Raw genomic sequence first — 15,311 nt, 5'->3', positions numbered from 1 at the left:
ACTAGGGAAGGCTGGGTGTGGCAGCTCACGCCTGTAATCCCAGCACTTTGGGAGGCGGAGGCATGCAGATCATGAGGTCAAGAGATTGAGACCATCCTGGCCAACATGGTAAAACCCCGTCTCTACTAAAAACATAAAAACTAGCTGGGCATTGTGGTGTGCACCTGCAGTCCCAGTTACTCAGGAGGCTGAGGCAGGAGAATCGCTTGAACCTGGGAAGTGGAGGTTGCAGTGAACCGAGATCATGCCACTGCACTCTAGCCTAGCAACAGAGCGAGACTCCGTCAAAACAAACAAACAAACAAACAAAAAACCACTAGGGAAGTCACCACCATCTAAAACACTGGTGTAAACACTTGACATTTCCTGACAGGATTTATAGGATTTTCTTTGCTCTTGAGAGATTGATAAGAAGTAGAATGGCATTCTCAAACATTAAGACATGCCAGGTTTTCTGGGACTCCAGCCAGTTACATATTATGGCCCATTCTTGTGCACATGTTTAAACTGATAGGCAAAATTATATCAAGGAAAATTCAGAGCTCAAATGGTCAAGATTCAAAACCTGAAACTATAGAGGTAACATGTAGAGTCTTCTAAATTCTCTTTTTTCCTGCCTCTGTTGAATCTGCTGACTGTGCTACTGGTATTGAGATAAAACTCATTGTTTATGGCATTCCAACCAAGATTGTTTTAGAATAAAAAGGAAGTAGTAGTCTTTTTTTTTTTTTTTCCTGAGATGGAGCTTCGCTTTTGTTGCCCAGGCTAGAGTTTAATGGCGCAATTTTGGCTCATTGCAACCTCCGCCTCCCGGGTTCAAGTGATTCTCCTGCCTCAACCTCCCAAGTAGCTGGGATTGCAGGCGCCCGCTACCACATCCAGTTAATTTTTTGTATTTTTAGTAGAGATGGGGACTCACCATGTTGGCCAGGCTGGTTTTGAACTCCTGACCTCAGGTAATCCGCCCTCCTCGCCTCTCAAAGTGCTGGGATTACAGGTGTGAGCCACCGTGCCCGGCTGGAAGTAGTAGTCTTAAAGGGCTTTTAAATGAATGGCTTTACAAATTACACTAGTAATTTGGACTGGTGTACAAATTGTAACCTAGACACCTTTTAGAAATACACATTTAGATTTGACTGACTAGCAATTATGTGCAGTGATGGAACACTTAATTGAAAAATAAATAATCTAAAAATAAAAAGAACTAGATAAATGTTTATAAAAGTTTGGCTCCTGGGTCAAACGAGTCAAAATCTTGAGCTCTGAGCAATTATATGCAGTATCTCTGTCCAACATAAAAATTTTGCTTTTTCTGCCATGCTGAAGCCAAAAAGAAAAAGCTGTGGGGTGGGGGAAAACTGCTAAAATTCTTCCCCATCTGTATTTACGAATAAAGCAAACCAGACTGGCCAAAGAAAGATTTGTTACTAGTTCAAGGCTACTTGAAGACGTCTTCCTTATTCAATTCGATCAGTCCTAGCTAAAATGTAAACGTTGAAAATGTATCCCTAACCTCATTTGAAACTGAAAAATGGGATAAGGAAGGTGAAAGAGGTTTTTAAAAAATCAAACTGCCATGAAAACTGCTTCACCTCAAATTATCAAACTGCCATGAAAACTGCTTCACCTCAAATTTTGGTCCACAGCTTTTATTAGATTATCTATTGGGAAAAGTAAAGTTGAGCCATGTGAACAGATCCCAGTTTTGTCAGAAATGTGATGTAGATCTGTCTTTTATAAAGGAATAAATTTGTATTTCTAGCTCATGACTAAAATTCTAAACTGAAAGCTGTAAGATTATTGTGTATGTGTACATGATGTGTATGTGTTTAGGTGTGTTTACATACATGTGTATGTATTACATTTTATGTTGCGTCTACATATAAAAATCTAGTATAGTCAACCAGAAATCCCTCAAGGAATTCTATTTAGATAAATGAATGCTAATATAAAATAGTAATTTACCTAAATACTTTTTAGTTCACATGACTTCAGTAAATCTTTTTTTTTTTTTTTTTTTTTTTGAGATGGAGTCTCACTCTGTCACCCAGGCTGGAGTGCAGTGGCCGGATCTCAGCTCACTGCAAGCTCCGCCTCCCAGGTTTATGCCATTCTCCTGCCTCAGCCTCCCGAGTAGCTGGGACTACAGGCGCCCCCCACCTCGCCCAGCTAGTTTTTTGTATTTTTTAGTAGAGATGGGGTTTCATCGTGTTAGCCAGGATGATCTCGATCTCCTGACCTCGTGATCCGCCCGTGTCGGCCTCCCAAAGTGCTGGGATTACAGGCTTGAGCCACCGCGCCCGGCCCTTTTTTTTAATTTTTTTTTATTTTTAGTAGAGACAGGGTTTCACCGTGTTAGCCAGGATGGTCTTGATCTCCTGACCTCATGATCTGCCCACCTTGGCCTCCCCAAATTTTGGGATTACAGGCGTGAGTCACTGCACCTGGCCAGGATGTATCTCTTACCTTGTAGAGATACTAAATGATTAAGCTGATGTGGTAAGTTATATGTGAAACATTGTCAAATGATAGTGATACTAGATCTTCTTTCAGTTACATTTATGGGTATATTATTGATGTAAATGTTCCAAAAATTATATAAAATCACAAAATCTGATTTTATCAGTCATAATTTTGGTTACATTAATTTTTTTCTAAAGTGATGCTTGTAAAGATGTGTTATTAATGGGAGTATTCTAAAGACTGCATGAAATTTAAAGAAGTCTGATGGTTCTGATGTGATGCTATCATAGTCAGGATTCTGGTTATTATCTTAAAATGCTACATGTAGGCCAGGTGCGGTGGCTCACACCTGTAATCCCAGAACTGTGGGAGGCTGAGGCAGGTGGATCATGAGGTCAGGAGTTCAAGACCAGCCTGATCAACATGGAGAAACCCCATCTCTACTACAAATACAAAATTAGCCTGGTGTGGTGGTGCATGCCTGTAATCCCAGTTACTTGGGAGGCTGAGGTAGGAGAACAGCTTGAAGCCGGGAGGTGGGGAATTGCTTGAACCCGGGAGGCAGAGAAGTGCTTGAACCCAGGAGCCAAGATTGCGCCATTGCAGTCTAGCCTGGGCAACAAGAGTGAAACTCTGTCTTGATAAAAAGACAAATGCTACACATGGTAAAAATAACTAAGTTTCTTTGTCAATTGGGAACTTTCATCAGATTTTCAGCCACAGTTATTGTCTTGAATTCTTCTCTAAAAACGTGTGCAATCAGTTAAAGTCCAAAATTGCTTTTCATGGAAAAGACTCTAACAAGTGCTCCCAAACACAGATTTTTGATAATTTAAGATTAATGGGCTGAATGAAAATTTATAGAACTCTAATAAAGAAACTGGTGGGTTCATAGAACTGCTACTCAAGATCAAGCACAGGCCGGGCGCGGTGGCTCAAGCCTGTAATCCCAGCACTTTGGGAGGCCAAGACGGGCAGATCACAAGGTCAGGAGATCGAGACTATCCTGGCTAACACGGTGAAACCCCGTCTCTACTAAAAAATACAAAAACCTAGCCGGGCGAGGTGGCGGGCGTCTGTAGTCCCAGCTACTCGGGAGGCTGAGGCAGGAGAATGGCGTGAACCCGGGAGGCGGAGCTTGCAGTGAGCTGAGATCCGGCCACTGCACTCCAGTCTGGGCGACAAAGAGAGAATCTGTCTCAACAAAAAAAAAAAAAAAAAAAAAAGATCAAGCACAATGAAAAATTAATTACATGAAATTAAGTAACTCATAAAGATAACATTTTATGACTTTTATTTAAAACATGGTTGGTTCTTTACATAAATGTTTTGTTTTCCAGAGGTAAGGGTATTTTCTTTTCTTTTTTTGAGACAGGGGCTCTCTGTCACCCAGCCTGGAGTGCAGTGGTATGATCTCAGCTCACCATGGCCTCAACCTCCTGGGCTCAAGCCATCCTCCTACCTCAGCCTCCCAAGTAACTGGGACTGCAGGTGCATGGCGCCATGCTCGGCTAATTTAAAAACTTTTTTTTTTTTTTTTTTTTTTAGAGATGAGGTCTCACTCTATTGCCCAGGCTGGTCTCAAACTCCTGGGCTCAAGTGATCTTCTTGCCTCAACCTCCCAAAATGCTGGGATTACAGGCATGAGCCACCACACCCAGCCACATTTTCTTCCATAAGCTATCTATAGTTTACAATTTGGTAAAGTATACTTTTGTGAATGAAGATGGAAGCATTTACCTTTTCTCCCTACTTGATTCCTCAAAAAGTCAGAAACCAGTTATGAGTATCCTTTTTTTATGACAATATGATTGTTTACATAAGTTCAGTAAAATTCTGATCTTTCTTTATAAGCAGGATACAATGGGAAACATTGGTTATACCACCAGGCTTTGACTAAAATGTCATATTTTAAAATGTGCATAAAAAGCCTGACTTTAAGAGTTTATTAAAGTGTTTATATTATTAAGTAATTGTTGCTTCCTCATAAGCCCAAGAACAACCTTAAGACTGTAAGTAAAATCTAAAGTCTGCCTTGGGGCTGGGCGTGGTGGCTCATGCCTGTAATCCGAGCACTGGGAGGCTGAGGTGGGTGGATCACTTGAGGTCAGGAGTTCAAGACCAGCCTGGCCAACGTGGCGAAACCCCATCTCTACTATAAATACTATATGTAAAATACTATATATAAAATACTATATACTATATATATATAGTATATAGTATTTTACAGTATTTTATATATATATAGTATATAGTATTTTATATATAGTATTTTACATATAGTATTTTTATATATATAGTGTGTGTATATATATATAGAGAGAGAGAGTGTGTGTGTGTGTGTGTGTATATATATATGCGCTGGGCATTGTGATGCTCCCCTGCAATCCCAGCTACTTGGGTGGCTGAGGCCGGAGAATCACTTGAACCCAGGAAGTGGAGGTTGCAGTGAGCCAAGATCAAGCCACTGCACTCCAGCCTGGGCAATGGAGTGAGACTCTGTTTCAAAATAAAAATAAAATAAAAAATAACGAAGTCTTCTTCAGTTTGGCTCCCTAGCCTTAAGAAGTTAAAATATGTGATTCTTATGAGGTCAATGTTAAGAGAAACAGTTAGGTTTCTGAAGAATAATTATAATACACCTGTCATTCAACTGTAGCCCTGCATATTGTTTTTAAGTTCCTGTTGCCTGGAAACTGGGCTAGATCCTGATTCTTCTAATTTTCTCCAATATTTGGCTGCAACTCTTCACTATTAGTTAAAACTAGAAAAATGTTAAGGAACAAGTCTTGCGCTTGATGTATGGACTGTACCAAAAGTTCACCAAACCACCCAATATCATGACCAGAGAGGTTCAAACTACAAACCAGGAGGAGAAGCTGAAGTTTTTACACTGTAGACAGCTTTTGCCAGGACATCAGAACAAGACTCCATGTCATAAAAAGACTTCCCCCCTTAATGCTACCTTTTTCACTGGGCAGGATAGTGGTATAATCGAAATATTGCTATCTGGCAACTTAACAAAAACTAACCTAAACATTCTTTTGTATCCTTTGTTTAGTAAGAAAATATCTGTGCTATTTCCAATACTACTTGCTATACTTGGATAAATTCATCCGGAAAATATGAGACCCACATACACAAAATTTAAAAACAGGCCACATAGTTACAACAGGTCTCACCTAATTCCCTACAGTCATTTGATTTATTCAATTATTGTCTTCAAGCCTAGGTTCATGGCACAAAACCACGATGCAAACGGAAATTGTTCTATTACTGTTAATTTTACTTTGTGTTTTCCCTTTTTTTTCTTTTTTTCGGGGGGGACGGAGTCTCACCCTGTCACCCAGGCTGGAGTGCAGTGGCGCAATCTCGGCTCACTGCAGGCTCCTTCTCCTGGGTTCACGCCATTCTCCTGCCTCAGACTCTCGAGTAGCTGGGACTACAGGCACCTGCCACCACGCCCCGCTAATTTTTTTGTATTTTTAGTAGAGATGGAGTTTCACCATGTAAGCCAGGGGCCTCGATCTCCTGACCTTGTGATCCACCCGCCTTGGCCTCCCAAAGGTGTTTTTTTTTTTTTTTCTTTTTTTTGAGACGGAGTCTCGCTCTGTTGCCCGGGCTGGAGTGCAGTGGCCGGATCTCAGCTCACTGCAAGCTCCACCTCCAGGGTTTATACCATTCTCCTGCCTCAGCCTCCCAAGTAACTGGGATTACAGGCGCCCACCATCTCGCCCGGCTAGTTTTTTGTATTTTTTAGTAGAGACGGGGTTTCACCGTGTTCGCCAGGATGGTCTCGATCTCCTGACCTCGTGATCCACCCGTCTCGGCCTCCCAAAGTGCTGGGATTACAGGCTTGAGCCACCGCGCCCGGCCCCAAAGGTGTTTTTTAAACTTTGTGACTGTTACTTGTTACATTTTTTACAGAAGTACAACTCCTAACAAAATAATGCGGGTCCAGTACTTTGAGACTATAACAAAAGACTGTGGAACAGTCCAGGCATGCTGGCTCACACCTGTAATCCTAGCATTTTGGAAGCTGAGGTGGGCAGACTGCTTGAGCTCAGGAGTTCAAGACCAACCTGGGCAACATAGTGAAACCCTGTCTCTTACAAAAAATACAAACAAAAATTAGTCAGGCGTGGTGGCACACACCTGTATTTCCAGCTAGTTGGGGGGCGAAAGACAGGAGGAGTGCTTGAGCCTGGGGGGTCGAGGCTGCGGTGAGCCATGGTCGTGCCACTGCACTCCAGCCTGGGTGACAAAGGGAGACCCTGTCTCAAACAAACAAACAAAAAGACTATGACACAGACAAAATTGAACTTAATAACGGACTCCAAGTACACTTAGCCTGAGAGCTACTCTCTTCAAACCTCCCTTGTTGCTCAAATGTGGCTAAAAGATTTTTGATGCTGACTCCTAGTCATCAGTCATTCCCCCCAGTGTGAGACAAGACCAGCAATTGTGATAGTCTATTCCAGCACCAAGAGACATCAAAACTACAGGATGACTGACCAGTGATGCTTTCAGAGAAAGATCTTGATTGAAAGAGGAAAATGTAAATGTTTTCAGAATCAAAATGAAGCCACTAGTGTTTAAAAAAAAAAAAACAAAAAAACACACACACACACACAACCACCTGACAAGTAGAGCTGGGGAAGGGCATTAAGAGAGAGTTCTCATGCTTATATACCTGATAACAAAAACACTCATGAAAGATGGCAAAAACCACAACCTTGCACAAAGGCCACCATGACCTTACACAAAGAGTACTTCTGCAAGGACATCTACCCAGCAACTGCCTGTCCAACCTTAGACTGGTGTTGCCAAGGCTAATTTCAAGAACAGTTACGTAATATTCATTTTTCCCTTTAGAAACCTTTGTCTGTCTTTACCTCCCTGAATATGCACATAGCTTATCAGGACATGCATATTCCCATCGCAATGCTCTATTCCCAAATAAAGATCTTTTTCTTTTAGAGAGCGCCTCTCTCTGTTATTTATTGGGTTGACAATGGTCTGAGAGATTTTGAAATAAAACACATGACAATAACAACTAAGTCAGGAGATGGTAGATTCTTTACATCCTTGCATCATCTAGGAATAGGTAAAACTACTAATCCATATGGTACTTTGATAAGTAAAGTTTTCTTTAGAGCAACCACTTAAAGAGTACTGAAAGTAGGTTATGATTAAGCTGATAGGGGATTTAAAACTAGAACACTTCAAAAATAGAACACTAGAGGCCAGGTGTGGTAATCCTGTAATCCCACCTGTAATCTCAGCACTTTGGGAGGCCGAGGTGGGCAGATCACCTGAGGTCAGGAGTTCAAGACCAGCCTGGCCAACATGGTGAAACTCTCTCTACTTAAAATACAAAAATTAGCTGGGTGTGGTGGGGGTGCCTATAATCCCAGCTACTTGGGAAGCTGAGGGAGAAGAATTGCTTGGACCCAGGAGGCAGAGGTTACAGTGAGCTGAGATTGTGCCACTGCACTCCAGCCTGGGAGACAGAGCGAGACTCCATCTCTTAACATGGGTGTTCTTCATTAGAACTGTGGATCTAAGTTTGCATCTGTTATTTCCCTACCTTAACATGGGTGTTCTTCATTAGAACTGTGGATCCAAGTTCTAATGAATTTATTTCATTAGATACTGTTATTTCCCTACACCATACAGTTCTTTTCAGGTTTATCATCGTGCAGCTCTGCTGCGGACAAATTTGCTCAGCATTTGTTTATCCAATATATAGATAGACAGATACATATATATCATTTTTTAATAAGACTGGCTTATATGCATTTATTCATTTAATCCTTTTAAAGAATGCTTTCATAGGGTATAGTGGAGATTATAAATATATGTACATATATATATGTGTGTGTGTACATATATACGTTTCCCCCAGATCCTTAAAAATACCTAGTGATACTGCTTTCTGGCATCCGTTGTTTTAAATTACTTTTTCCTACATGTAATGTGTTTTTTATCTCTGGGCATTTTTAAGATTTTTATTGATCCCATATCCTCTTTGCCCTCCTGAGTTTACCAGCAGCTACGGTAGACATTTTCCAGAATACTAAGGGCTAACAGTTTGCCTTCCTCCCTTGAGATCTGTGTCTTCTCTGCCTGAGGGGCTTCTCCAGCACTGCGGTGGCTTGCTCAGCCCCATCCCAGAAGTGTGAGGGTCAACAGTTTCAGAGGGAACCCTCGACCAATGCACAATGTGGACTGGGGGGGATAAATGTCTCGGTCTGATCAGGGCTCTGTGTGGTTTCTCAGAGCCTCCCTTGTGCGACAGAGCTGCAGTTTCTCCTACCGGTAATCCACTACTGACCCACCATTGAAAGGTCTTTCCCTTCTCTGTTCTCACTTTCCTCACTGCTTCTTACCATCACTTCCCGAAGAAACTCTCCACACCAAATTCCCTATTTCACAGAAAGAAAACAAAGACAATTGATACCATAAGTAGCCCTAGCATGTAGTCCCTCAGGATGAGATTTTGGAATTGGTTCACTTGCCAGTCGGCAGTAGGTCCCACAGTCCTGGCAACTACAGAGGAGTCTGAATGCACAGCCAACAAGGCCTCCTGTGTTAGTCTGTTCTCATGCTGCTAATAAAGACATACCCGAAACTGGATAACTTATAAAGGAAAGAGGTTTCATTGACTCATAGTTCCATATGGCTGAGGCGGCCTCACAATCATGGCGGAAGGTGAATGAGGAGCAAAGTCACATCTTATATGCTGGCAGGCAAGAGAGCTTGTGCAGGGGGACTCCCCTTTATAAAGCCATCAGATCTCATGAGACTTATTCACTATCACGAGAACAGCACGGGGAAACCACCCCTGTGATTCAATTATCTCCACCTGGCCCCACCCTTGACACATGGGGATTATTACAATGCAATTCAAGGTGAGATTTGGGTGGGGACATAGTCAAACCATATCACTTCCTATATTCAAGGTAGGCTCTTGATAAGGATACCTTATCAAGTATCCTTGATATGGTAAGGTCCTTGATATGAGATGTGGGGTGGAGACATTTGGGCGGATGCACTTGAAAACACCAAATCCTCCATTCCTTTGAATCCCATCAGCTGCAGATTTTGTTCCCTGCCCCTCTAGGAAGGAGAGCCCCTCCCATTGCTTGGAGATCAGGCAAAGACCTCGTCTAAAGCCTCACAAGATGATATTTTCCCTCTTCCAAGTTCACCCTCACTTCCCATCACTTCCTCTGTGTCAATCACTTGGGTTAAGTTTCCAACTGGCCCACATGGGGAATCACAGTCATGGCTATGGGAGGGCATTGTTTACTCTCTAAAGAACTGTGAGGGTTGCAGTACCTGCACATGTCAGAAGTCAGGGAGCTTGAGGCAAGAGAGATTGAGAACATGAGGCTGGGTAAAGGAACTGCTCACTGATATGGATGCACTCTCTGTGACTCAGGGTCTAACGTGGCAAGGACACCTAGAGATTGTTCTGTATAATGATGGATGATGGCTCATTGAAGATAGACACTAAGGTGGGCCTCAGATATGTAAATACCATTAACTGCCTCAGCCTGGGGCATCTGAGAGAGAGATATCTGTAGGCTCCTTAGAACGAAAGAAGTAGACACATGAGAGTGGCCAATGAGAGGACGCACTTTTGGCTAAAGTTGGGGAGGGGGCACTGGAGTCACTGAGAGGCTCTGTAGTGGCTGTCCTGGAGGCCAGGATTGACAGTAGGACTTGCTGATAAAGAATTGGACTTCCTAGTGTCCATGATGATAGTATTCTGGAATAGCAGAGACTAAGTCACAGCACTCAACTGTTAAAGAAAAGAAAATATGGCTGGGCATGGTGGCTCACACCTGTAATTCCAGCACTTCGGGGGGGGCTGAGGCAGGTAGATCACTTGAGCTCAGGAGTTTGAGACCAGCCTGGGCAACGTGGTGAAACACTGTCTTGACAAAAAATGCAAAAATTAGCCAGGCATGGTGGCATGCACCTGTAGTCCCAGCTACTCACAAGGCTGATGTGGGAGGATCTCTTGAACCTGGGAGGCAGAGGTTGCAGTGAGCCTAGACCATATCACTACACTCCAGCCTGGGCAAGCCAGACCCTGTTTCAAAAAAAAAAAAAAAAAAAAAAAGGAAAAAGGAAAGAAAGAAAAGCAAAGATAATGACCACCGTAGGCAGTCAGACTGGAGTGGTGATCAGGAAGTCTTGTCCCGCAGTGCTCTGTGGCAATGGCTAATAGACCATGGTGTTCTTAGGGTGAGTTAGATGGGTAGAGAATGGGGGTGTTACTTGATTTTAACTGAAAGCGAGGGACCAGGGGCTTGAAAGCCCATTCCGTGATCATCTCTCTAATCCCTGAGTTCCTATTTGGGATGCATGTACATGGCATTGGTTCTCTCACCTGTGGAGAAACGGCCAAGTGCAAGCTCCTAAAACTTCTGCCACAGCCAAGATAGTAAAACAGAGCAGGCCGGGTGGGGTGGCTCATGCCTATCATCCCAGCACTTTGGGAGGCCGAGGTGGGCAGATTACCTGAGATCAGGAGTTCGAGACCAGCCTGGCCAACATGGTGAAACTCCATCTCTACTAAAAATATGAAAATTAGCCAGGTGTGGTGGTGCACGCCTGTAGTCCCAGCTACTTGGGAGGCTGAGGCAGGAGAATCGCTTGAACCTGGGAGGCGGAAGTTGCAGTGAGCGGAGATTGTGCCAGTGCACTCCAGCCTGGGTGATGAGAGTAAAACTCCGTTCTCAAAAAATAAAATGAATAAATAAAAAAGAGCAATGCTGTAACTCAGGTGGAATCCTAAAGATCAATATCACCTGCAAAGATTTAAAGATCAAGTTGGTGGTGGCCTCCGTCACATCCCTGTTTAATGTGCCAGGCTGGTCCCTGCCCAACCTGATAGATCTGACAGGAGAGGGGGTTACCATAAATGCAATCAAGCCAGGGCCCCACCTGCAGCTGCTGTGGCAGACGTAAGGTCTTCACCGAGTATACCAAAAGCCCTGGAAACTGATGTGTGGTGCATTGATGAGGCAAAGGCATTATTTTCAATCCCCATCAGAGAAGAGGATCAGAAACAGTTTGCAATCTCCTAGGAAAGACTGAAATTCACATTTGCTGTCTTGCCCCAGGGTTCTGTTAACTTGTATGAAGAAACTGAGGCTAATCTGACCCTGCTGGGGGATGTTATAGGATGTACCAGACGCACTGCAGGAGCGACTGTAAGAGGCACTGGTAATGCAGCATGAAGCCTAAAATGTCAGAGCTAGCGTGATGAAGAATTATGACAGGCAGGCTAGGCGCAGTGGCTCACGCCTGTAATCCCAGCACTTTGGGAGGCCAAGGTGGGCAGATCACTTGAGGTCGGGAGTTCGAGACCAGCTTGGCCAACATGGTGAAACCTCGTCTCTACTAAAAATACAAAAGTCAGCCAGGTGTGGTGGTGATGCACGCCTGTAATCCCAGATACTCAGGCAGCTGATGCAGGATAATTGCTTGAACCCAGGAAGTGGAGGTTACCATGAGCTGAGATCATGCCACTGCACTCCAGCTCGGGTGATGGAGTGAGACTCTGTCTCATAAATAAATAAATAATAAAATAATCATGAAATGCAGCCTGTCAGAGCAAGCTCAACACAACCAGCGACACAAATTCAATGTCTGCTACTGAAACTAGGATGTATAACTACTGTAGCTCTAATTGCAATTAAATAGAGCTAAAAATCCACTACAACTCACTAGCCACTTGCTGGCTACCTACCTACATACATTCACAGTGTTTTTTTGTTGATCAGTATGACATTCGTTGATTATATATTTATAAATGGGTATGTTCCTTTGGATCTCGATTTCTTCCCCACCCGAGCTCATCTGCTCTTCATTACAACATAATCCAAAGACATTTGTCTTCCTGCTCCACAAACCATCATGCTGCTCTGTTATGTTGACGGCAGCATCCTAACTGGACTTGGGAAACAGGAAGGTGGCAACTGCTTGAATGTGGGGCATCTGTGTGCCAGAAAGTCGATGAAAAATACTACAGTGATTCTGGGTCCTGTAATCACAATGAAGCTTTTATGGATCCAATGGTCCAAGGCATGCCATGGCATTGCCTTTAAGGCAAAAACCAAGTTCTTGCACCTTTTACTTCCTACCACTGAGAAAGAGGCAAAGAGCTTCTGGCAGCCTCTCCCAGGGACCTAGCTCTGGCTCACTTCCTGAATAACTGAAAAGGCTGGTAGCTTTGAGTGAGGTCCATAGCAAGAGAGGACTCCAGGTTCAGGCTGGGATGCAAGCTGGCCTGTCACTTGAGCCGTGTTACCCAGAAGACCCAGTGGAGCTAGACACATCTATTCTACTCAACATTGCACTGTCAGTCCTGGTCATTCCAATAAGGCAAGAAAGAGAAAGGTACAATGATTGGGGAAAAGGGGCCACACCTGTAATCCCAGTACTTTGGGAGATTGAGGCAGGAGGATCACTTGAGGCCAGGAGTTTGAGGCTTCAGTGAACCATGATCACGCCACCTCACTCCAGCCTGGGTGACTGAGCGAGACGCTGTCTCTTAGGAAAAAGAAAAAAAACAAGATTGGATAAAAGATATCATATTCTCAATCAATAGGATTGGGCATGTAGCCTGGGCAACATAGGGAGATCCTATCTCCACAAAAAATAAAAACAATTAGCCAGGCATAATGGTCTATACCTGTAGTCCCAGCTACTCAAGAGGCTGAGGCAGAGGATCACTTGAGTCCAGGAGTTCAGGCTGCAGTGAGCTACAGTGGCACCACGGCACCCTAGCCTGGGTAACAGAGCAAGACCCTGTCACAAAACAAAAAATATGATTGGGTATGAAAAAAGTATAAAAGAATCAACTGATAAGTTATTAGAATTAAATGACATTAGCAAGGTTTCTGGGTCCAAAATGAATAGTCAAAAATAAATTGTGCTAATATTCATAGCAGTTTTAGTCACAATACTCAAAATCTAAAAACAACTCAGGTATCCATCAATAGGTGACTATATAAATAAAATGTAGAATAGCTATACAACGGTGTATTGCTCAGCTACAAAAAGGAACAAATCAGTAATACATATGGAGCCACTTACTGATTGATTAACTTAGCTCCAGATTCACCCTTCAGTCCACACCTGCTGTCATTGGCTGGACTCCATCCTTCTCCTTGGCTGTGGGCACGATGTTAAGCTTTGTCAAAAGAGGGTGCTCAGGCCGGGTACAGTGGTTCACGCCTGTAATCCCGGCACTTTGGGAGGCCGACGCAGGTGGATCACGAGGTCAGGAGTTCAAGACCAGCCTGGGCAATATGGTGAAACCCCGTCTCTACTAAAAATACACAAACTGGCCGGGCGCGGTGGCTCAAGCCTGTAATCCCAGCACTTTGGGAGGCCGAGACGGGCGGATCACGAGGCCAGGAGATCGAGACCATCCTGGCTAACACGGTGAAACCCCGTCTCTACTAAAAAATACAAAAAAAAAAAAAAAAACTAGCCGGGCGCGGTGGCAGGCGCCTGTAGTCCCAACTACTTGGGAGGCTGAGGCAGGAGAATGGCGTGAACCCGGGAGGCGGAGCTTACAGTGAGCTGAGATCCGGCCACTGCACTCCAGCCTGGGCGGCAGAGCGAGACTCCGTCTCAAAAAAAAAAAAAAAAAAATACACAAACTGCTTGGGCATGGTGGTGGGTGCCTGTAATCTCAGCTACTCGGGAGGCTGAGGCAGGAGAATTTCTTGAACCTGGGAGGCAGAGGTTGCAGTGAGCTGAAATCGGGCCACTGCACTCCAGCCTGGTGACAGAGCAAGACTCAGACTCAAAAAAAAAAAAAAAAAAAAAAAAAAAAAAAAAATTGCAGGTGCTGGAGGGAGCCTGCAGAAGGCAGGGGCTTGTGGATCTGGTGCCTTCTCCTTCCTTCCTCCCTTCTTCTTCCTCTAGCATCCATGTACATAGAGGACCGCGATGGTGCCCTGCCCCAGGCTTGGCTGAATGTCTCCATCCTGAAAGCAGCTGGCCTGTGGTTCCAGGATCCACTCAGACTGGCGGGGTGACCAACTCATCCAGGCTCTCCCAGGACTGGCCCGCTTTGCAAAGTGGAATGCCATGTCTGGGAACTCGCTCAGTCCCAGGCAAACCGGGATGCTTAGTTTCCCCATAGCCCAGACTCCTCCAACACAGCTTTTAAAGGTAGAGGAAAGCTCAGAACTCCGCGCTCATCTCCCCAGGTGCTGAAGGGCCATGTTCCCGCCAGGACCACAGCCCAGCCCTCCACAGCTAACGACAGAGATGGCTGTGCCTCCGTTTTCAGGTTTTGTTCCCTTTTCTTCCCTTCCCTCTTTTCTCCTAAAATGTGCGAAGGAAGTTGGGGATGAGAGGGAGGCTTTTGACAATATGAGGAACATCCCTGGCGTTCTTTCTCGAGAAGCCCTAACATCTACCACCCTGGGTCCCCTGCTTAGGATACTCACCGAGGACATCGATTTCAATGCGGCGCTCCAAGAGCCCCTGGAACACCTCGGGGAAGCACAAGAAGTAGGGGCGACTCAATCCAGGGACTCCAGCTGGGACCTCCGGCGAGTCCCTCAGCTACATGCCCTCCTGCCCTTGCTTGCAGCTTCACCCTTGGGAACTGTTTCTCAAAGTGGTGCCTCGGCCTGTCTGCAGGTGGAAGGCAAGAATCTGGGGCCTCAAAATCCGCAGGCTTAAGGAGCTCCTCTGGTGCGCTGACGCATACAGCAGCGCACCTGCGGCGTCTCGTGGCTGGCTCGTTCACCAGGCACGCAGCTGCACTTCACCAGATGACGCCGATTGTTTCTTAAAGTGGTGGT

General features: G+C 44.5%; 1 protein-coding gene and 1 long non-coding RNA gene across 3 annotated transcripts in view; one reads left to right on the top strand and one right to left on the bottom strand.

Moving 5' to 3' along the window:
- SPACA9 (sperm acrosome associated 9) overlaps positions 1-15,311 on the top strand; it is a 468,643-nt gene that overhangs the window by 271,871 nt on the left and 181,461 nt on the right. The window lies entirely within an intron of this gene.
- The window catches only part of LOC114672710 (uncharacterized), a 25,974-nt gene extending 10,663 nt beyond the window's left edge, over positions 1-15,311 (bottom strand). The window contains exons 1-3 of the long non-coding RNA XR_013405356.1: positions 14,952-15,311; positions 13,582-13,659; positions 13,178-13,293 (exon numbers count right to left, since the gene is read on the bottom strand). This is a non-coding gene — a long non-coding RNA (uncharacterized LOC114672710). The remainder of the gene's footprint in view (positions 1-13,177; positions 13,294-13,581; positions 13,660-14,951) is intronic.

This window comes from Macaca mulatta, chromosome 15 (genome assembly GCF_049350105.2).
Source record: "Macaca mulatta isolate MMU2019108-1 chromosome 15, T2T-MMU8v2.0, whole genome shotgun sequence".
In the NCBI taxonomy this organism is placed as follows: Eukaryota; Metazoa; Chordata; class Mammalia; order Primates; family Cercopithecidae; genus Macaca; species Macaca mulatta.
This window is presented reverse-complemented; position numbering and strand designations above follow the sequence as displayed.